General features: G+C 35.9%; 1 protein-coding gene across 29 annotated transcripts in view; it reads right to left on the bottom strand.

The window, feature by feature from the left end:
- ZBTB20 (zinc finger and BTB domain containing 20) overlaps window positions 1–24,037 on the bottom strand; it is a 781,647-nt gene that overhangs the window by 569,206 nt on the left and 188,404 nt on the right. For 2 of the 29 annotated variants that reach the window (XM_077884696.1, XM_077884697.1), the window contains exon 1: window positions 3,102–3,297. The exons of the other annotated variants lie outside the window; for them this stretch is intronic. The gene's annotated coding sequence lies outside the window, so the exon portion shown is untranslated. Of the gene's footprint in view, window positions 1–3,101; window positions 3,298–24,037 lie in introns of those variants that run through there. 29 annotated transcript variants of the gene reach the window in all.

Genomic DNA, 24,037 nt, shown 5'->3' with positions numbered 1-24,037 from the left:
AAATAAATAAATAAATAAATAAATAAATAAGAAGTAAACTTTGAATGTTCATTAACTTTAGGTTACAACAGCAAATAGAAAAGAGATTGCTTAGCTACCAGAGGGAATACCAGATATAATGCCTCAGCCCAATACACTTTGAGAAAACTGCCAGTGAAGTAGGTATCAATACAGAAGGCAACGTAAATCCAGCTCAAAGTTTGCAGAGTTTACAATTAGCCCTGAAACATATTTGTACGTAGGTGGAAATTGTATTCCAACATGCGGCCTCTGGCTACTTTGACCCTTAAAAATATTCCATAATTCTTTCTGAAAGCAAACTTAAGTGTTTAGTTTATATACTTCTAAGCAGAGTTAATAAAGGTAACATGAAAGTTAGTAGGTCTACACACTTGCTTCAAAGTGTGTCGAGGAAATAATCAATTTTGATGGTGATTCAATGAAACACCATCTTCATGCACTTCTGATGGGACTGTGAATTGCTAAAAATTTTCTAGGAAATTTCTAGGAAATTCTAGGTAATAAGTTCAAAAATTTTACTCAGTAATTTTAGTTCTAGAAATCTATTTTGTATGACTGAAAACCATAAATCTACAAAGGAAATAACTATTGTGATAGCAATAAACTAAAAGCAAACTAAATGTCTAACAATGGAAAATTGATTAAATAAAGCATAGCACACATCATAGAAAGGAATATTTTGCAACAATTCAAAAAATAACTTGTGGTAGTATAATGTTATATAAACATATAATATACCAATTGCATGGACATAATGAAACTGTGTAGATGAGGAAAAAACCCAGAAAGAACATACAAAAATATGGAGAATGATTGCATCTTAGATAATTAGATTACAGATAATTTTAATGTTTGCTTTTTACTTTTCCATATAGTTAGGCTCTACAGTAAACATTACTTTTCTAATAGGAAAAAATATTAGCTGGCAGGGTAGGGAGAAAAGAAAGAAGTTATAGACTGCCATATGGAAATCATAAATCTAACCTTCCTAAGTGAAATAAATTAATTCAGTCACAATAAAATCCACTAAGTATACCTACAGTGAGAAACTCATCTTCCCTGCTTCCTCAGAGGGGTACAGCCAGGGTCTCTTTCATCCCACTGCTTTAGAATCTACACCAGTAATTCAATAACACATTTTTAATCATCTTAGTTAAACTTCTTTAATTATGCAGAGTGAAATGATGGCAAGAACAATTTAGGACTGCAAATCTGTTCAACCTATTATAGACTAATTTATTCACTAAGTCAACAATATTTAGTGAGCATCTAGTACATGCAAAGTGTTGTATTTGGCATTATGATATGCTAAAAGATAAAACAGAACATACCTTACCCTCATAGAGCTAACTATTTAAAAGTGCAAAAAATATGCTCATATACCTTCCTATTAATTTTGCTGGAAACCCAAAACTGTTTTTAAGAGATAAAGTATTAAAAACAAAAAACAAAACAAAATAAAACAAAACTATGTACATACAGCTCACATAGAGATGCAAACAATACCGTATGAGGTATTTGTGACAGATATGGTACATTTTAAAAAAAGAAACCATATATCAAGCTTATTCTTTCATATTATTGCACAGAAACTGATATTTAGGTAACATTCAAGAAAAAGTTATGAGTACATGAGTGTATATCACTTATAAAATGCTCTAATTATTTGAGTTTGTTTCTTTTATGATTGACTTTTTGTTAATAGAGAATTATATAAAGGAGACCAGGTATGAAGGCATATTAATCCAACCTCAGATGCCAGATGTCTAAGCCTGTCTTAGATTATCTAAAGCTACATAAAACATGCACAATTACTAACAGGCTATTTGTTATTTATTGGCGACCAAAGTAAATAAGTGGTTACTTGCTAACCTTGCCAAAGACACTGTTATGACACTACCAGGGAAAGGAAAGGAGATAGGAGTGGACAGAAGAACACTGAGGGGATCACCAACCAAAGGTGGTGATGGGAGTGGGTGAGACCATTTTTGTGGTGCAGGTAAAGTGATGCTTCTTTCAATAGCAGTTCAGCTCCCTTTTGGCCCGTAACCATAATGTAACCAGGATTTGTCCCTCTGAAGTGACACGCAATGGTTTTAAGGTTTGGTCAGTATGGTAAGCCTGTGCAAAGTGGTGACAAGAAGGAAGAGACGCTACTCATGCAATCAACGATCTGCAGATCTGTGGCTCACAGAGTTCGGCACAGCAGCAGTTATACGAGGTAGCACTGTGGTTAAGTGATTGGCTTTTGCCATCAGATAAACCTGGAATCAAATTCCAGCTCTCTCTCTTCAATCGTGGGGTCTCGGGCAGGTGACATTTTCCCTGTCTGTAAAATGAAGATCACGTTACCCATCTTTCTAGGATCGTTTGTGTCTATTACCTGTTAGAAGCATTTAAAGGAACTGGCACAGTGCCTGCTATAAAGTGAGCATTATTAAAGGGAAGCTATTAGTACTGCTCTGGTGGTTTGAGAAAAGGAGAGGATATCTGTCCCTTTAAGTTAAAGTGCTAACCTAAGCAGGCAGTAAAAAGATAGAAAGATGGCTTACTCAAGATATCACTCTATATCCCACAGCTCGCTGTAGAGCCAAGTCAGATGCTGGATGTTTCTTGAATCAGCAACAATAGTAATAGCCACAATAAGCAACCCTAACCAGCCTTTTAAAGCACCATTTCTATTATTGAAGAGGAAGACAGTAGGGTCATAGTAACATGTACAGCGATAGTGCCCATTTTTCTGAGTGAAAAATGAAGGCTTATTTTCTATACTTTACAATCAGGGAATTGGAAATAAGGATGAGGGGCAGCCCCGGTGGCGCAGCGGTTGAGCACCGCCTGCAGCTCGGGGTGTGATCCTGGAGACCCGGGATCGAGTCCCACGTCAGGCTCCCTGCATGGAGCCTGCTTCTCCCTCTGCCTGTGTCTGTGCCTCTCTCTCACTCTCTCTGAATAAATGAATAAATAAATAAATCTAAAAAAAATTTGAAAATAAGGATGAAATAAACGTAATTATTCAACAGGAAAGAGACCAAGGTGTTGTGGGCTCCTTAACAGTTAATCACAAGTCGCAGAATCACCTTTTTATGTCTTCTAAAGAGACCCTGCAAATAACCCAAGCTCACATATAACACAAGGTTCGAATATAGAAGTAAAAAAATATTATAATCCATTTTTCTCTCCAGGGTTGGAACATGTAAGTGAAGGAATAATGATGTTCTGACAGTCCTTATTTCTGTTTTGATTTGGAGGACAGCACAGAGCCAGAATTGTTAAATGGTGTCTTCGGAATCCCATGCAGATGACATAATCCCTAGAATGGTTTGGGTCACATGAGGGTGAAGTTGCTATCAGCACCATTCCAGATGGAGATATACTATAGAGGATTTGTGTTAAATTCTTTTTACTCCTAGGCTGGCACAGCTGTATTGCCCAATGGGAACTGAATAAGTCCAATTCTGTGCTGTGAAGTGCAGGAAAGTTTATCCTCCCTCCATACTGGTTAGGCCTGGCTAGAGATGGAAGAGGGGGGCACTCAGTGGTGCCTCATGGGCCATTAATAAATCGAATACCTAATTCATTTAAGGCACTGTAAAGGGCCTCAGCAGGGTCTGCTGGGGCCAGTGGCTCCACAAAAGAGATCTGAACCTACATTTAGACCATAAACTACTTCCCCAGTGACCAAGTGAGCATCCTTATGAACATTTTAAGTGCTTTACATTTCAAGTTTGACCTATTTTGAGAAAAGACAATTTGTAAACCAAAATATTTTTATTTTATTTCATATGTGTTACTTCTGGACCCTCTACTGAGCCGAGCTGAGTGCTCTACCATTAATTATATTGTTATTATAAAATGCTGAATTTAATCATCAATAAAGACAATTTCATTTTTTTAAAGATTTTATTTAAACAATTTCCTTTTTTTAAAAATTGAGGTGTTTTAATTTCTGTGGTTTTATCTGAACAATAAGCCTATGAAGAGTAAGAGGAATTATAATTTTAAAAGTAGACTTGAAAAACTAATTATGCTTGTTTTTGTAAATTACAAAGCTAGATTTAGCCCTTCACACTTAAACAAATCTCTCTTCCTATCAGAAAAAGGAAGTATGAGAAGCAACAGTTATCTATGTATCAACTCTGTGAACTGGAAATAGATAAAGGGCAATAAGGAAGGAAAAGGAAATCATACGATAGATACCCGTTAGGCCAAGAGCACAGTTGGTCTGTCTACACCTTTGTCAGACCACTACATGTATGAAAGACTAAGCATAAAAAAATGCTGTTTGAATTTTCTAGTATTAATGGCTACCTCTTAAAACAATTTAATATCAGATTTTACATATAAATTAATTTGAACTTTCATGTAGAAACCTGATCTATAATATACTGTAAGTAACTCTATTCTGTAATCCACACTTCACAGTATATTAAAGAGAAAGTTTTATTAAATAGATGATATTTTAAAACTTTAATTCTTATACCAAAACTTAAGAGCTATCAAGAAAATGAACCAAACTAGAATTTAGGTAAACATTAAGAATTATATCCTCATTTACAGTACATCTTGAAGTTATGATTACAGAAAGGATTTATTCTTGGGCAATGTGAAAATTCTACTGACCTGCATGTACAAGTCCCTGATGTATCAGTTTAGATATTTTCCTCCTCTAGAATATGATGTTCTGTCCTTAATCTTGTCATAATAATCATAGCGTTGCATTGTAATTATCTATCACATAAGACCATAGGTATGTGAACAGGGGTTTTGTCTTATTCACTATTACATCTCTAGTCCTTAGGACAATACCTGAAAAATGGTAGATACGGCCTAAATATTGGTTAATAAATGTTGAATGGGGATGCCTGGGTGGCTCAGTAGTTGAGCGTCTGCCTTTGGCTCAGGGCGTGATCCTGGAGTCCAGGGATTGAGTCCCACATCGGCCTCCCTTCAAGGAGCCTGCTTCTCCCTCTGCCTATGTCTCTGCTTCTCTGTGTGTGTCTCTCATGAAAAAATACATAAAATATTAAAAAAAAAGAAATGTTGAATGAATTGTGTTACAATCTATTCCTGATGATTAAGAAAATTCACATTGCATAAAAAAAAATAAGGAATTACATTCCTAAACAAATTACTTTTCAATCCTTAAAGGACTAACCTACTGAACCTCTTTTCTTTTACTTTCCATCCTACTTTTCTTCTACAAAACCAAATGATGAGAATCCTAGTCTCAAATGTTTACAACAGATTAGAAAGACTGGTTGGTTTGGCCCCAGGGTGGGCAGGGGTGAGTGCTCTAAATCCCCCATTAACAGCCAGCTGGTACAGTATGATAGAAGTTGAGTCAGGGTTCCCTCAAAGAGCTCTGCAGCCCCCAACCAATTGTGTGGTTCTTCTACTCTCTCTGAGAGGCCACCTCCAATTGATGACAGACAGATCTCACCATTATTTTATTCTTTTGTAGCATTTGTAACAGTTTGAATTATTCATGTGGTTATTGGTTTGTGTTTATTCTTTCTCACCCCCACAAGGTTGTACACTCTATATAGAGACCACATTATTTTGCTTGGCACTCTATATCCAGGGTCTAGGTTAGTGCCTGACATACAATAAACACTCAATAACTATTAGATGCATAAATATGAGGTTTGGAGCAGCAGCTTTCAATCAAAAGAGACTATAAAATTAGGTAGGTAACAGCTACCCCTACCGTTGTTTTTTCTACATTCCAACTCTGTCTACCACTTGGAAACCTCAGTGCTGTAAGAACGCTTTTATTATAAATCCCATTCAATCAATGGCAAATCAGGAAAATTTCAAAAGCAATTCCAGGTAGGCTGAGGTGGAATATCTAGGAGAAGTAATGGAATTATAATGAGAACAGCAAACACTTCCAATTAGAAGTTTGGGGTTTGAATTCCAGCTTACTAAGTGTGTATCCTAGGGGAACTTATGTAATCTCCCTAATAGTTTCATCTTATTTAAAATGAGGGGATTTTTTTTTATAACACACAGAGTTTTTAATGGCGATTGAATGAGATTATATATGTGAAAGCAGCTGGTAGTATAATTTATGGAATTTAGGAAAAAGGGCTCCCTACAAATTAGTTCTTTCGCATTGGCCAGCCAGTCTGTAGCAAGATAGAGAGATGATTTGACTACAAGCCCAGGCACAGACATTTTAATAGAGAGAAAACAAGAGCTCAAAGGAAGAAATAAAGGAGGTGCTAGGACTATAACTAAAAAACATAAGACAGAGTAGTAAAATATAACAACGGTTAGAAATGGAAATAGATTTTAACATGATAGAAAAATTGCCAAGAAATCTATTAGCTTTTCCCTTAAGTGACACAGCCTTCTCCACATATAAATAAAATAATTGCTACTAGTATAGTTAGGAGAAAAATCAACTGAAATGTACATTAAACACATATTAGAGATTTAACATTCTTTGCATGATTTCACATGCTAGAAACTCAGCCTGTGTAAATACAGCCATGAACTTTATTATTTACTATGATAAAGTAACAGCATATCCTCCTGTATGTACTACCTGCAGAGTTATAAAAGGCAAATGTGTACTTGCTCTTTAGGTACAATTACAAGGCAGCAGAATGTTGAGTTAGGCCCTTCCTTTGCATTCTGTGCTTATCAGACAGTGGTTACCAACACTGAAAAAGAAACCTGGTATCATGGAAACTTTATTGGAAATTCTTTTTTCACACTTAGGTGCTTTCATTTTTCTCACTGCTTTAGTCAAACTTACATCAGCTCCTCAGTAAATTGTTTTCTAAATCATTATCTTTGTGTTTGTGTGTGTGTGTGTGTGTTCTTTGGTCTATTCTTACATAAAGAAAATAAGAGGTCTTGGATGCATTGCATATCAAAAATAACCACCATGCCTCCATACTTCCATCTCAAGGAATGCCAATCTGATATCAAAAAGTTCATCAAAAGAGTCCATTTGAAATTATAGCCTTTGCCCATCTTTGGTGATACAATGCTTTTTAAAGTTTATGTTCTCTTTAAGACTGTCATCTGCATGAGGGCTGAAATTGTGTCTATCTTGTTTTATTTTATAGCATCACCAATATATAGGATAGGCACTCAATATGCAGTCACTGAATATTTCATTCATTTATTAAATAAAAATTTATTGAGTATTTACTATGTACCATTTTTCTACGTAGTGAACATAGGAATGAACAAAATAGATGAAAACTTCTGATCTCATGGAGATTACATTTTTTTGTGGCAAGTGACAATAAGAAATATTAGTAAAATATATATAGGATGATAGACAATGGTCCATGCTAAGGAATTAAAATAAAGCTAGGGAGGGGGAAATAAATGACGAGATGGGGTATTTGGGGGTGAAATTTTAAATACGGTAACTGATGATGACATTATTGAAAGATCAGATTCAGATAAAGACCTGAAATAAACGAGGGAATGAGTTAGGAAGATATTCTTGGAGAAAAGGTAAAAGGTATCCAAGCCAAAGAAATAGACATGGAAAGGCCCTCTGGGAAGAGTATGCTCTCCTGTTTCCTATAAAATAGCAGACTAGGGTCACAGAGAAATGTTCCTTTTGAAACACAGAGGTGTTTTAAAAGAGAAAATACAAAAACACATGCACAATTTTTTCAATGTTTGATCTATGAGAAAATTTTTTCAATGTTTGATCTCATGAGAAAGAAATTAAAATTCCACGATGATAGGAAGAAAAAGGAATATAAAGGACAGGGCATTTGGCATATGATTACAATGTTACCACAATACCCAGGCATGTTATCCAATTCAGTAATAATCAGGGGATCTCAGGGACACAAGGCAGGCTTACAACCACTGTGACCACAGAGAATGGCAACCAAGTAATATACCTAGAAGTATCAAATCTGCTCTGCTAAGACACCTTCAACAACCCAGGCCATGTGGGAGTCACGTAGAAAAAAAAAAAAAGAATAAGTATTCACATATCAAAAATATCAAACACATGAAGAAAGGTTTTTCCATAAATAAGTTAGCAGATACTTAAAAATAAGTGTTTTACGTCAAACATGAACATTAAGTTAGAAAATGGATAGAGCATAGTCTGAAGATCTGAAGTGGCAATATTAATTTCAGACTTTAATGGGATAAACACTTAAAATAATAAGAAATTTTACTTTTTAAAAAGAGTTTGTTTATATTTAAAAGGGACACAGAGACAGCAACAGAGAGCACGAGTAGGGAGAAGCAGGCTCCCACTGAGCAGGGAGCCCAACACAGGGCTCAATCCCAGACCCAGGGATCACAACCTGAGCCAAAGGCAGACGCTTAACCAACTGAATCACCCAGTTGCTCCCAAATGATAAGAAATTTTAAAAGAAAAAGGCAAAAATAAGGAGAAAAAAACACAAAAGAGGCAAATTTGATTTTAAAAGGAAGACATGCATAGAATTGAATTTTTATTAAAATTAACATCTGAAATCAAACTATATCACATTAGATGTAGCTAAAGGAAGAATTACTGAATTGAAAAATAAACTCCAAGGAATTTATCTGGAATAAAAACATGAAAAACATAAAAACAGATTAAGGGATAATAAAAGAATAAAAAGATCTAACATGTGTCTAAAAAGTATTTGAGAATGGGAGGAGTTTGAATTTTAAAAAGTCCTATCACATGCTGTTTATGAGAGACTTAGCTAATATATGAGAGAATGTTTGAAACTACAAGAATGGTAAAAATTAAGGTAGGCATAGTAATGTTTAAGAAACTAGATTCTAAGTGAAAGCATTATTAAATAATAAAGATGGTCATTAAATAATGAAAGTGAAACAGTTATCTCCAATAATTAGAATTTTTTCTTAAAGCTTCATATAAATAACAGGTCAAAGACTAATGAAAGCTTGAAAATTATAGAAAATATGTAGAACTTAATGAAAATGGACACAACATATAAGAAAACTCAAGGGATGCACCTAAAGCAAAGGAAAATATATAGCTTAGATTTTTATGTTAAAAAGAAAAGTAGTAAAAAATATCAATTTAGAAAAGGTACAATAAAGTAAAACCAAAAATGCAAAGGCAGGAAAACAACAAAATAATGTCATGAATAAGTGAAATAAAAAACAGACCTAAAGACAGTTAATAAAATGTGGTTCTTTGAAAAGACTAATAAACAAATTGTTGGGAAGTTTTATTAAAAAGAAGGTATGAATAAATAGCATTAAAAAGGAAAAAAGAACAAATTTGTTTGGAGATTTAAAATAATTACTGAATACTATGTACAATTTTATGTATTATTGAAGCTAAATATTCAAGCTATTTTAGGACTTATATGAAAAGACAATTTTATTGAAAAACATAACTGGCAAGAACCTGGGTGGCTCAGTTCATTAAGTGTCTGACTCTTGATTTCAGCTCAGTCATGATCTCAGGGCTGTATGATCAAGCCCTGCTTCCAGCTGGGTCCTGGGCATGGAGCCTGGTTAAAATTCTCCCTTGGGGATCCCTGGGTGGCTCAGCGGTTTGGCCCCTGCCTTTGGCCCAGGGTGCGATACTGGGGTCCCAGGATCGAGTCCCACGTCAGGCTCCCTGCGTAGAGCCTGCTTCTCCCTCTGCCTGTGTCTCTGCCTCTATGTCTATCATGAATAAATAAAAATAAAATCTTAAAAAAATAAAAAATAAAAAATAAAATAAATAAAATAAATAAAATAATAAAATAATAAAATAATAAAATAAAATAAAAAATAAAATAAAATAAAATAAAATAAAATAAAATAAAATAAAATAAAATAAAATAAAATTCTCCCTTGCCTTCTGTCCCTCCCATCTTTCAAAAAATATACATATACATATATATAGACGGTTAAGCATCTGCCTTCAGCTCAGGTCACGATCCCAGGTTCCTAGGATTGAGCCCTACATCGGGCTCCCTGCTCATGCTGTGTCTGTTTCTCCTTTTCCCTCTGTGTGCTTACTCTCTCTCTCAAATAAATACATAAATATTAAAAAGAAGAAGGAGGAGGAGGAGGAGGAGGAAGTGATGCTCAGTGATGCTCTTCTCTTTGAGATAAGAAACTGGCTCAAGGTCACAGAGCTAATAAGTGGCAGAGTTTGGTGTTAGCACTCTAAAGCCTATTACTTAAAATACTACCTTCTACTGTTTCCTTATCTTTTAAAAATTACATTCAAATAGGACACTATGTCTTTATAACACTATATCTGAGTTTTGAATGCAATATAATTTTGGATTTCAGCAGTTTAATTATAATACCCCTAGGCATTGTTTTCTTAAAATTTATTGTTTGGGGTTCACTAAACTTCTTGTATCTATGTATGTTTTTCACAGAGTTTTGACCTTTATTCTTAAAATATTAAAATATTTTTGTCCCATTATTATTCTTCAATTACCTATATGGTAGATCTTTTTAAATGTCTTCCAATCCTCAGAGATTCTTCTTTATTTATTTATTCTAATTTATTTAAGATAATGTATTTTTCTATTCTAAACTTTCCATTTTGTTATATGTTCATATATCTATATATCTATATCTAGGTAGATAGATAGATAGATAGATAGATAGATAGATGTAAAATTCTCTTTGAGATTTCCTACCCTTTTATTCATTTCAACAATATTTTCTTTTATCTCATTGAGCATAATTGTAATAACTCCTTTAATTTTCTTACCTGATAATTCCAACATCTGGGTCCTTTCAGGATTGTCATCTTACAGATGACAGATTTCCTTTCTCTTAAGAAATAGAATTTGTTGGGGTTTTTGTTTTGTTTTGTTTGCATTTGAACTAATTTGGAGTTTTATCTTGGATGTTGTCAATGTTAATGGTGGGTACTCTGAATTTTGTTATACAGAGCCAGAGACTACTGGCATACTTTTGTTTTAGCAGTCCATAAAGTTGGTTAGTCTCAAATTGCAAACTTGGTCCTGTTCTGTTCTCAGTTGGTTGCTTTCAGTATATTCTATACACATGTTGTTCAAGAGTCAGCCAGAGTGTTAAGCACAGTTTATATACAGAACTTGAGGTCCCTCATCTCTATATCTTTCCTTTCTTCACTTGATCTTAGCCAAAAGTCTGAGAAGTGATCTATCTCTTTCCTTTCTTGAATCCCCCCTCACTCTCTGGCATCTGTACTCTTTGTCAGGTTTCCTCCAGTCATTAAGCAGCAGGCTTTCTTTTGGAATTTAGTTGCCCCATTGCCACTACAACTGCAGATACCCTCAGGAAAAGCCACAAAAATGTGAAACTCCCCCCACTCCATACCAGTTGCTTAATCCAAGTTTCAGTTCTCTTCTAAATCTTCCTACTATTGTCCATATTTCAAAACCTTCAGATCATTATATTGTATTTTGTTTTGTTTATTTTGCTTTTGTTCTGAGTTTATCATTTTTATTTGCAGGTAGGTTATTGGTTAGAAATTTATTTCTCCATGCCAGTAGCAAAACTCTTTTATTATTAATTGGGGGAAGAGAGGACTCTAAAAAAAGTATCAAGAAGTATAGATAAAAAATCATATTAAACAGGCTAGAAATATGTCACTTGCTTCTGGGAGAGGACTGAACACATGAAGAAAAGGGGCAATAGAGTGGGTAATAAATATAAAGAAATATGTGCCACCAAATATGAATAAAAATGAAATTCAAATATATCAAATCCTCAAAAGTTTTGGAAATGGAAAATAATGTCAGTCAAATGTTTCAAGACCAACATTTTTCATCATATCTCAGAACCAAAGTAGAAAAAACAAATAGATAAAAGAACCTCTGTTCAAAGGGTTCTTTTTTTGCCAACATTTACAGCAATCCACAACACATCTCAAAGCTTGAAAAACTATCTCAAGAACTGACAATGATTAAGTTCCCAACTAAATTGTATTTTCTAAATTAAAAACAAGCACATACTCAAATGTAACTTTTTAAAATGAAACTAAAGCACATTCACTTTATAGATGAAAACAAAGGCCATACATCTCTATCATTACAAGATCTGTTTTAGACTTGACACATTATAGGACATGATAACATCAGATAGTAAGAAAAAAACCTCATTGAAAACTCAGCAAGAATCTAATTTCTTTAAGAGATCTATCATTTGAAATAATTTCATTATATTCTTTTCTCCTTTGGTATGCCTCTGGATCTAATTCTATCAGGATATAGTGAAAAACAGTCTTCCTTCAGCCATCAGAAGGTATGGTTCCACCATTACGTAGCTGTGGGACCTTCGACAAGTCCCTTCACCTCTCAATGTTTCAGTTTGCTCATGTGAATTGTGAGGCTTGAATAGATTGTTTCCACTTTCCAACTGCAGCATTCTATGACTATATACATAGCCTTATTTCTGTATTCTTCAATGTTATAGGCATTATTGTATTATTTCTGCATAACAGGTCTGGAAAATTCCTCAGATGCCAGGACTATGGAAAAGATTTCAGAAGAGATAAATTATCCTCTGTAGAAAAGTGAGGAGAAAAAAAATACAATCTCCAACATACAATTTCAAGTAAATCATCAACTGACATCTGAAGTTGTCATACCTACAAAGACAGGAACCATATTTATATCAGTACTTCAAGTGAGTGGGATAATTTTGTGAATGGTGTGTTAAAATAATTTTAAATATGAAGATTAGACAATTGGACATTTTTCATGAATTTCAAAAAAAAGATGCTATAATATTTAAGATTCTGAGAACTTGAGATATATCTCCTTATAAAAACTGCTTAGAAACAAAAAGTGGGATGATAAGTAATGCAATGCTCTTTACAACTGCCTAGGTTACACGGATTCAAATAACCTTAATAAACATGCATTAAACACCTAGTTGGTACAAGGTACTATACTGTTCCCTGTGAGACACATACATATAAGAAAGAATTTTACATCTGCCTTTAGGGAGTTTATAATTTATAAGAAGCAGTATATACTAGAGGGCATACAGACATAAAATATAAAGTGCATAGCAAGAAGAGGTAAATACTATGAATGAGGAAAAGAGAGAGCCCTGTATTTAGGCTTTGTTCCCAGTGGGGAACTAAGCAAGTGGGGATCACACTGCAGGAAGTGGCTAACCATACAGCTTGAGGGACACTCAGAGTTAGCTCCTGAGGAAGCAGGTAGTGGAATGGCTAGAGCAGCCTGGAGAAACACAGGCAGAGTTGCGGACCTAGAGGACCAGTAATCAGTTGAAGACCTAACACGTGCCCACTTGGAAGATAAAATTCCTGTATTACTGTCCTGAAGGGACACAAGGATGACTGTGCAGCTGGGAGTTGAAAAAGGACAGAAGTAGAGTGAGTTCCCTGTTATGAGAAGAAGACTTCCAAGTTGAGAAAATAAGAGTAAAACCATAGATGAAGGAATTTTGAGTTTGTCTAGTTTTCTACCTCATGAACATGTCAATAAAAGCAGAAATTATATAAACAAGTAACAATTTTTATCAGTTTACAAATTCTGGCAGGCAAATTAAACCTGAAGATAAGGACAAAATTACCTTCAAGTTCCTGTTTACAACTTCCTATTCCCTAAAAGGCTATTTATATAGTTCATATGTGCAATTCAGTTGCATCCTTTCTAAATCATTCTATTGAAAGTGTGAAATGGTTAGAATCAAATATTACTGGTTTTCATTTTGTTCTGAAAGGGCAGTAAGAACAAATTAATCTATAATCACACTAATGATAAGAATAAGAATTTTAACTCCTTCCTTTGAAATGAAGAGGCAAATACTTTAGCCAAGAGCTTGCAGGTTTAATTTACAATTCACAAAAATCTACAAACATAAATTATGTGGTGAAAATTTCCCTATTCTTACTTGAATATAACTGTAATATTTTGAACATCAGTTTAAACAAAATGAATAAGAGTGCAACAGAGTTCAGATGAAGCTTATTTCTTGCCAAAATCCACATGAATGCCAAATACCTTCCAAGCTGATTGTGTGGCTACTTAGTACAGATGAATCCTCTTGCTCTCCTTTCAAATAAAAAAAAAAAAATTCTTCAGATTAGACACTTTCCACTAAGTAACAGTCTCCCTAATCATGGCCTCATAGCGAACAAGAACTAAGGGAGACAGAGTGAACCCTTGAGGCCACTATGGTACTATATTGTAGGCCACTCATGTTGTGCTTCTTCAGAAACAAGCTATAAGAGCAGAAAGAGAAGGTGTGTTATACTTTGCCCATGAATCCTCCTTTATAGATTGGAAGAAGCAAGAATGAAAGAAAGGAAACTAATATTTAGTTATACCTTATTCTCGACTAGGCACTTAGCAAATATTTTGCTATTTAATTTTGTCACAATCAAATGAGGTATTAACACCATGTGATGCAAGAAAGGATGGAGTTCAAAAATGCAAAGTTATTTTTGTGACATCACATGTCAGCTAACTGGTGACACCATGACTTGATCCTACTTGACTCTGAAGCATCTGTTCTTTCCAATACATATTATTTCTACTCATGTCCCATTTTTCAAAAGTAGCATACTTCCTTAGGATTGCAGCTCTGGAAGGCAGGAGATTCTCCTCAAGCTGTTTTTGGGCAGCCTTGTTCATCAGGGGTCGTGCACTGGAGTATATTAATGGTTCCCTCCTCTCCAGATCTAGTGTCATGGATCATCTATAATAAAACAAGTTGAAGGAGTATCTGCCTAATGTACATCCTAGAAATTAATTTCAAAGGTAGTGAGCCTCACAACTAAGATGGTGGCAGCAGCCTGTCCAGAGGTTGATCAATGAAATATTGTTTTTGTTCCACTGGTGTCTGTTCTTTGGAGTCCCTGGGGTGCACGCCACCATTGTTGGACCTACGACCATAGTCTTTTTTCCTTCCAGGCTTCTCTCCAAGCCAAACTCCTCATGTGTAGTTCTTCAGTATCATAGATATTGTGAAACACTAGGCTTTGCCAATTTTCTACTCTTTGAATCCCTTTTTTTTTTTTTTTTAATTTTATTTATTTATGATAGTCATCACAGAGAGAGAGAGAGAGGCAGAGACACAGGCAGAGGGAGAAGCAGGCTCCATGCAGGGAGCCTGACGTGGAATTCGATCCTGGGTCTCCAGGATCGTGCCCTGGGCCAAAGGCAGGCACTAAACCGCTGCGCCACCCAGGGATCCCTTTGAATCCCTTTTATATTGTCTTTCTGACCTAGCCCCAACCACATGACCCATTACTTTATTCTTTTGTTAATACTCTGAATTCACTTTCTAGTTTTGCCCTGTCTCATTTACCAAGGTCTCTTGGTTGAGATCTTAAGATGAGGATTTTAGTGTAAGTAGTTTATTTGGGACATAACCCCAAGAAACACTAATAAGGAATAAAGGTGGGGGTGGGGCAGAGAAGGGAAATAAAACAGACTATCAGCAAAGATAACCATCAACAGGCCCTCAGATCTCTGTTCTTGCATGTTGTCCCTCACATCAAGAGGCAGAGTTTGTTTCCCTCCATCTTGGATCTAGGTTAGACTTTTACTTTTGACCACAGAGTGTAGCAGAGGTCACACTGTGCCAGTTCTGAGCAAAGGCTGAAAGAATCCTGGCAGCCTCCTCTTTTGCTTTCTTGAGATGCAGACACCACGTACAGAAGCTCTGAGTTGATTAGTGAATGATAAGAAACCATGCGCACAGAAAGAGGTCCAGACAGAACCCAGCTATTCCACCCATTGCACTGAGGCCTCAGTCCTGTAAATAAAGCCAGTGTGGACCTTCCTGACTGCCATGAGCTGGTAGCCAAAAGCAGCTACATGAATGACCTCTGGTATCCTCTGGCAGAACAGAAGGATGCCCCAGCTAAGTCCAGCCACCCCACATAATGTGAGAAAAACCAAATCCTTATCACCTTAAGCAACTGAGTTTGGGGGTAGTTTGTTACATAGCCATACAGGAAGCATGTGGGTAGTCAATAAGGGGTGCATTTATTAGGCAGCTTATTGCTATGGTGAACTAGAGCTCAATTCTACTGCATTAAGCTGGCGAATAGTACAGAACATGCCTCACAGTTAACCCATATAAAGGGGGACGGTGCAAAGGTATTTATCCACTAACTTGCCACCAGTTATTTGCTCAAGGCTTCTTCTTGTGACATGAACTGCTTGGTATTTCAAAACTGCCCAAATTTGCTACACATCCAGGAAAAATGCCCTTAAGCAGAAAGTCACAAGTATCAACCATAAGAAGTTCTCAGTGACAAGAAATGAATAGTGGGGAGAAACAAAAAGAGTGCTGACACCAGTGAAGACCCAATCCTGGAGCACCTGCCTTCTCCACTCCTAGAGTTCAGAAGCTACAGAGGGCCTTACATACACAGAGTGTAACTGCTTCCCGTCCTTGGCCTCCACCTTTGGCTGGGCCCAAAGTGCCTTAACAATCCTCCTTCATCTCCCTAAAGCAACTCTCTCAATTTCTACATATGACATCCATTTCAAATCTTCCCTCTTTCCTGAATTTTTTTTTTAATTTTTATTTATTTATGATAGTCACACAGAGAGAGACAGAGAGGCAGAGACATAGGCAGAGGGAGAAGCAGGCTCCATGCACCAGGAGCCCAACATGGGATTCGATCCCCGGTCTCCAGGATCGCGCCCTGGGCCAAAGGCAGGCGCTAAACCGCTGCGCCACCCAGGGATCCCTCTTTCCTGAAATTTTCCACTCCACTCCTGCCCATTCAGTATCTGCTACCCGTTCCAGTGAGAAAGTATAGACCCTTAGATCAACTTTTTGATACCTTACTTACAAACCCACTGCATTCATATCCATCTATTTCCCCTTCCCTACTAATGCCACAGGAAAGGATCAACCTCAATCCTGCATTCCTCCACCCACCTTGCCATGACTGAAACCCTTTGCCTTAGGGCTTCTGTCCCTCTTACATAATTGCCAGATCTCTCTCTTAACACACAAATCTGGTCAAGCCACTGAATTACTGAAATCCTATTTATGATTTTATTGCTTGAAATATACTCTTTTCTTCCTCACCCATCTCCCAGATGCTTTCCTGACAAACTCCTCTCCATCCTTAGGTCTCAACTTAGCTATTTTCTCCTCAGGAAAGCCTCCTCTAACCTTGTTGTCTACCCCTCCCCCAATCTACACTTACTCCCATTACAGCAGTTTGCTCTATGCTGAAATTCCATATCCCCTTTCCTGATATCCCTCCTTCTCCTTCCACTGAATGTAAGGTCCTCCAAATCAGATATTTGTCTTATAAATTTTTGAACCAATGTCCTCTATCTGGAATACATTTGGTGCCTCATAAATATTTATTGGATAAGTAAATGAACGGGGTCCTTTTATTCTCCTCTTCTCACCATTCCAGAATAACTTTAATGGAAGCTGAATGGAGGATATAAGCATACTGTGGCCCTTCTTTCCATTCTCTTTTTTTTTTCCTTTTTAGTCTTCTATAAAAAGGTATCATACTGACACTTTCTTTTCCACTTAAAGACAGTTTGGTAAAAAAAAAGATAAAATAACAGAGCAAAAATGAACTTGCTTATTTGCTCAAGAATCCCTTGCTAACTTGGAACCTTTTGTCCTGTTACTATGCTATGCAGAAACAGACCTCAATGCTGGCCTCTATAATTCTCAACATCAAAACTTCACAGTATCTTGAGTTTTAAAAGGATTTTTCATAGGTAAGAAAATATACTTGTATATTCATGGTGAGCTTGTTTAATAAATTTTTTCTAAAAAATATAAAACAATCAATCTCCTTTTTTGTAGTCGGATCGGCGGGCCTGTCAATGTTAGTTTTAATAGGTATCATTTTTATTGTAATCAAAAAATGAACCATCGACTTTATGAAATTAAAAAAAAAAAATCAGTGTGGGCTTATGGTCATTCGGAAGCCTTTCTACCTAGACCTAGAGTCATTTCTTAAACCATAGACCAGATTTCCTAGGAAAGGATTTGGAACAAAGAATATGTTGTCTTTGCCTCTTCTCTACGACATTTTCAGCAATTGGGAATGTGAGACATTTTAAGTCTTTAATATGAAATAAAGCTCACTACTTTAGAATACCTGAAATCTAAAAAAATAAAAAATAAAAATAATTTAAAAAAGAATACCTGAAATCTGTTCAGAGGGATTCTCACCTTCTTCCTTTCGCATCATGCCACCTTTTGAAATAGGTGAGGGAGGTGAGGTAGCTTTTTACAGGTTGGTCTTCAGGGAGATAAGATCATTGAAATTCCACTCTATCTATTTTTGTTTCCTACCACCTTGAATCCAGAGTATTTGTGATATTATGAAGTCTTTGTGTTTTTCACTAAAAACACCCAGCCAATTCAGATTTTAAAAATTTACATTAAAGCAAATATGCAAAAAAAAAAAAATCAGATTAACAAACCACCTGAAAAGCATCAGCATTTATAAAATTTGGTGAAATGTAGGAAGAAGCAGGTTTCCTACTATTTTCTTAGTCTGTGGATACCTGGGACATAATTCAGCTTTCCAGCCCCTGTTCCCCGATCAGCTCACTCTTTGTTCAGCTCTATCTTCAGTCTGGCATATAATTACTTCTTTAGCTCCTGTGCTATTTGGTTTTAAGCACCTCTTACCCCCAAGGCCTCATGGCTCTAAGGGCTTGTTGAATTTAAACAAGCACGTTTAAATCTTTGTCTTTAAATGAGTAAAATAAAAGTCTTCACACCTAACACAGAGTACTATTCTATCCACCTACACTCTAAATGTGCATGTTATAATTGTCTCCCAGATCATAATGAGCATCTATCCATCCTCAAAATCAGAGAAAGGAGAATTCATTCTAGAGGTAAATTTACAATAAATGGTTTTATTCTTGATTAGCTATGTGTGTTTGGGGACACAGAGATTGGCACGTGCATAATTTAACCTAATAAGTGTTGGATGATCAGGGACACCTTAGAAATAAATGTGGGGCAAAGACAGTGGAAGAAAAACAAAAGAGAAAAGCAATATTAATAGCAGAAAAAAATACAAGACAACAAAGTGAAGAAATTTTAAGCCTAACCCCTCATCCAGCAGAATTTGCTGCACACTCACACACATCCTCACACTCAGGTGTGTACATGCACAGGCACATGCATGTATACATACACACATGCACACATTTTAATTACAAAATGTTAAAACTATATGCTTTTCCTAAAGACATACAGGAGACCTGGATTCTACTACTGCTGCTGTTGGAAAATCAAAAATAGCATGTATGGTTTTAGTTTAGTCTTGAGTAAATGAGTGATCATATTTGTTCCATGTTCTTAATTTACCTGAACTACTGGTAAATGAGTATAGAATGAGACTCTCATTTAAATACACTGGTAAAAAGAAGTGTTTGAAAAGAAGGATTATAAATATAAATTATATTAAAAGTTTGTTAGTGAAAAAATGAATAAATTTTAATAAATCTCAAATGGAAAATAAAGGACATTTACTCTCATGAAGGAAATAGAAATTTTGAACATGAAATATCATACTTTGATCTATCAAATCAATGTAAGTTAAAAAAAAATAAGGGAAGAAAAATCCAGTGTTGAGAAACTACACTCAGTGAGTATGGAAACTGGTACAAATTTTTTTGAAAAAAAATATGCATTATGCATCAAGAGCCTGAAAATGATTAAATGCTATGTCATTTTGGGTCCTCTGGCACTAACACCAATTGGATAAGTAAGATATTTATTGGGGCAACAAACTGTGAGTGATAAGAGGGAGGACACCAGGCAAAGAGAATTCTCAGACCATGATGCAGGTTTGACACCTATGAAAGGAAAGAGAGAAGAGGAGTTTCACATGTAGAGCAGTTCTGAGAAAGTCTAAGACAGGTTGGTGGGGAGTCCTTGGGCAAAAACTGCCCCTTAGAATCTCATGTTGTGCAAGAGTGAGTACTGGTAAGCTCAGTCATTGCCTAGAAGCAGCCCAAGAGAAGCATATGGATGCCTGAATGCTGTGATGAATCTAAAGGTGGTCCCAGGGTCTGAGGATAAAGCCCCACATCGAGCTCCTTGCTCACCCAGGACTCTACTTCTCCCTCTCCCTCTGCCTGGTGCTCCTCCTGCTTGTGCTCTCTCTCTCTCTCTCTCTCTGTCAAATAAATAAATAAAATCTAAATAAATAAAAGGCACTGTGGTGAGCCAGTTAGTTAAGTGTCTGACTTGATTTCAGCTCAGGTCAAGATCTTGGGATCCTGAGATGGGTGCCTGCATCAGGCTCCGCACTCTGCATGGAGCTTACTTGTCCCTCTCCCTCCGCTCTTCCCCATCCTCCTCTCTATCAAATAAGTAAATAAATAAAATCTTTAAAAATATAAAATTAAAAATAAAAAGGGCACTGCCATGGTCACTGCATGTGGCTTTATTCCAAATCTAGGAATTTTTGTTTGTTTTTTTCTTTTGTTGTTGTTGTTGTTGTTGTTGTTTTATTTTAATGATGGTATTGGGTATCTGAATGAAAACTGATGTTCCATACACTCTTGTATGACTATTCGGTATAGGTGTTCTACTATCACTGTAAGGAGTATCCTCTGCATATGTATGTAGGTGTGTTCATTAGTGCATTCATTTTCAACACACAATTGAAGAATTTTCTGAGAGTCATCATATGCCAGGCACTGTGCGAGTAAATCAAAGGTTACAAAGTAATATGATTAAATGTTTGCTTTAGCCCTGTATTTTGTTTTATTGTGCTTCACTTTATTGTGCCTCACAGATAATGTGGTTTTTACAAATTGAAAATTTGTGGCAACACTATATTGAGCAAATCTATCAGTGCCATTTTTCTGACAGCATTTGCTCACTTCATGTCTGTGTCATATTTTGGTAATTCTTGTAAGATTTCAAAATTTTTCAATATTATTACATTTGTTGATCTGTGATCGGTGATCTTAAATGTGACTATTGTTAAGTGCTGTGGGATGCCATAAACTGCACCCATGTAAGACAGCAACATTAATTGATAAATGTTGAGTTCTGACTATTCCACTGACCAAACCATTCCCCTATCTCTCTCCATTTTCTTGAGCCTCCCTATTACCCAAGACACAACAATATTGAAATTAGGCCAATTAATAACCTCACAATGGCCTCTAAATGTTCAAGCAAAGGGAAGAGTTAGATATCTCTCATTTTACATCAAAAGCTAGAAATGATTAGGCTTAGTGAGGAAGTCATGTCAAAAACCAAGGTAGGCCAAAAGCTAGGCCTCTTGCATTAAACAGCCAAATTGTGAATGCAAAGGAAAAGTCCAGGAGGGAAATAAAAAACACTACTCCAGTGAACACTTGAATGATAGAAAAGAAAAACAGTCTTATTGTGGATGTGGAGAAAGTTTCAGTGGTTTGGATAGAAGATCAAACTAGCCACAACACTCCCTTAAGCCAAAGTCTTATCCAGAGCAGGGCCCTAATTGTCTTCAATTCTAAGATGACTGAGAGAGATGAGGGAGCTGCAGAAGAGAAGTTTGAGGTTATGAAGTTGGTTCATGAGGTTAAGGAAAGAAGCATCTTTCCAACTTTAATATAAAAGTAAAGGTGAAGCAGCAAGTGGTGATTTAGAAGCTGCAGGAAGTTATCCATAAGATTTAGCTCAGGTAATTCATGAAGATGGCTACACTAAACAACAGACTTTCAATGTAGATGAAACAGCCTTCTATTGAAAGAAGATGCCATCTAGGTATTCCATACCTAGAAAGAAGTCAATGCCTGAAAGCCTCAAAGGATGGTTTGACTTAGAGGCTAAGGCAGCTGGTGACTTTAAATTAAAGTCAAATGTTCATTTGCCATTACAAAAAACTTACAGTCCTTAAGAATTCTGCTACAACTACTCTGCCTATGCTCTGTAACTAGGACAACAAAGCCTGGATGACAGCATATTTGCTTATATCACAGTTTACCTAATATTTTAAAGCCGCTGTTGAGACTTACTGCTCAGAGAAAAAAAAATTTCCTTTCAAATATTCAAAATATTACTGCTTATTGACAATGCACCTGGTCACTCAAGAGCTCTGATGGAGATGGGACAATGAGATTAACATTTTCATGCCTGCTACACAGCATCCATCCTATAGCCCAAGGATCAAGGAGTCATGTTAACTTTAAAGTCTTCTTATTTAAGAAATACATTTTGTAAGGCTATAGCTACCATAGATAGTGATTCCTTTGATGGATCTGGGCAATGTCAATTGAAAACCTTCTGGAAAGAATTCATCACTCTGGATACCATTAATAACATTTGTGATTCATGGAAAGGGGTCAAAATGTCAATGTTAACAGCAATCTGGAAGAAGTTAATTTCAACCCTCATGAATGACTTTGAGAGGTTCAATACTAGTGGAGGGAGTAATAGCAGATGTGGTAGAAACAGCAAGAGAACTAGAATTAGAAGTGGAGCCTGAAGATGTGGCTAAATTGCTACAATCTCAACTTGAACTGATGAGGAGTTGCTTCTTATGGATCACTAAAGAAAGCGGCTTCTTGAGATGGGATACACTCTTGATAATGATACCAAGAAGGTTGTTTAAAAAACAACAAAGGATTTAGAATACTACATAAACTTAATTCATAAAGAGCAGCAGGGTTTGAGAGGATTGACTCCAATTTTGCAAAAAAGTTCTACTCTGGGTAAAATGCTATTTATTACACAGCATTGCAGCTACAGAGACGTCACTCATGAAAGGGAGATACAGAAGCCTCATTGTTATCATATTTTCAAAAATTGCCACAGCCACCCAAACCTTCAGCAGCTACCACACTGATCAGTCTGCAGCCATCAACAAAGAAGCAAGACCTTCCACCAGCAAAAAGATTACAAAGATTATCTGAAAGCTCAGATGAGGGTTAACATTTTTTAGCAATAACATTAATTCAGGTATGTATATTGTTTTTTCAGACATAATGTATTATACACTTAATAGACTACAATGTAGTGTAAACATAACTTTTTTATGCACTGGGAAATAAAATAAATTCATTTAGCTCTCATTATCACAATATTTGCTTTATGTGGTGGCCTAACACCAAACCCATAATATCTCTGAGGCATGCCTGTATTCTAAAATTGTTTATAGGAAATACATATTTCAAATTTATATGTCCACATCTTCAGAGTATTTGTCCATTTGAATATAATGCATTTCATTGCTTTTCAGATGTTCTATAATATGCACATGAGTGACAGAACCTGATTACAATTTGATTAATTCATATAAATGAAGAAAGGAAGACATTATCCATTCATTTCTGACCTTCTTTTGACTGTGAAAAGTATCATGAACCCTACTATAGTGAGCCAAACCCTCTCAGGGTAGATAGAACTCACAAGCACTGGTTTCATAGATTGTTGTCATGCTCCCTAATTAAACAACTGTGTGTTCTAGGTATACTTGCATGACATCTCTGATGTATGCATACCTATCTTCTTATTCAGCATGCTTTTTTTTTCATTTAAAATCCATCAACTAATGATCTGTGATCTTCAAGTAATTAATTTAATGATTACATGAATTAATATAATGCACATCCCTTTAAAGGAGTTAATATTTTCTATATTTATGTTACAAATTGGCCTTGGGTGAATATCATCCATGCCGTGGATTTCATAGTGGTTCAAGGATAAACTATTTCCCTTTTGTAATTCGGTAAGTTTGCTCCAAAGGAGCCTATTGCTTCTCTACTCAACAATGAGTAAAATGCATTCAGAAACCTTAAGGGACCTATTCTTAATAACATGGAGTTCTGTCCCAGTTTGTTAAATTCACTGAATTTATAATTCATTGTTATTGTCAAAGAAGTAATCCAAACATGTTACTAGATTGCTCTCCTAAAATTCACAGAGCAAATTTGGAGCAATTTTTTAAAAAAACGAATAGAATAACAGAAACAATAATCTACTTGCCACTAATAAGTTACAGATAGGAAGGCAGACTTTATATTTATCAACAGAAAACTATGGGAAATCTGTCTCAAAACTGTTTTATGCTTCTGAGCAGCGCTATAGCCCTCCACAATCATTGGCCCCAATAATGATGATG

This window comes from Canis aureus, chromosome 35, assembly GCF_053574225.1.
Source record: "Canis aureus isolate CA01 chromosome 35, VMU_Caureus_v.1.0, whole genome shotgun sequence".
In the NCBI taxonomy this organism is placed as follows: Eukaryota; Metazoa; Chordata; class Mammalia; order Carnivora; family Canidae; genus Canis; species Canis aureus.
This window is presented reverse-complemented; position numbering and strand designations above follow the sequence as displayed.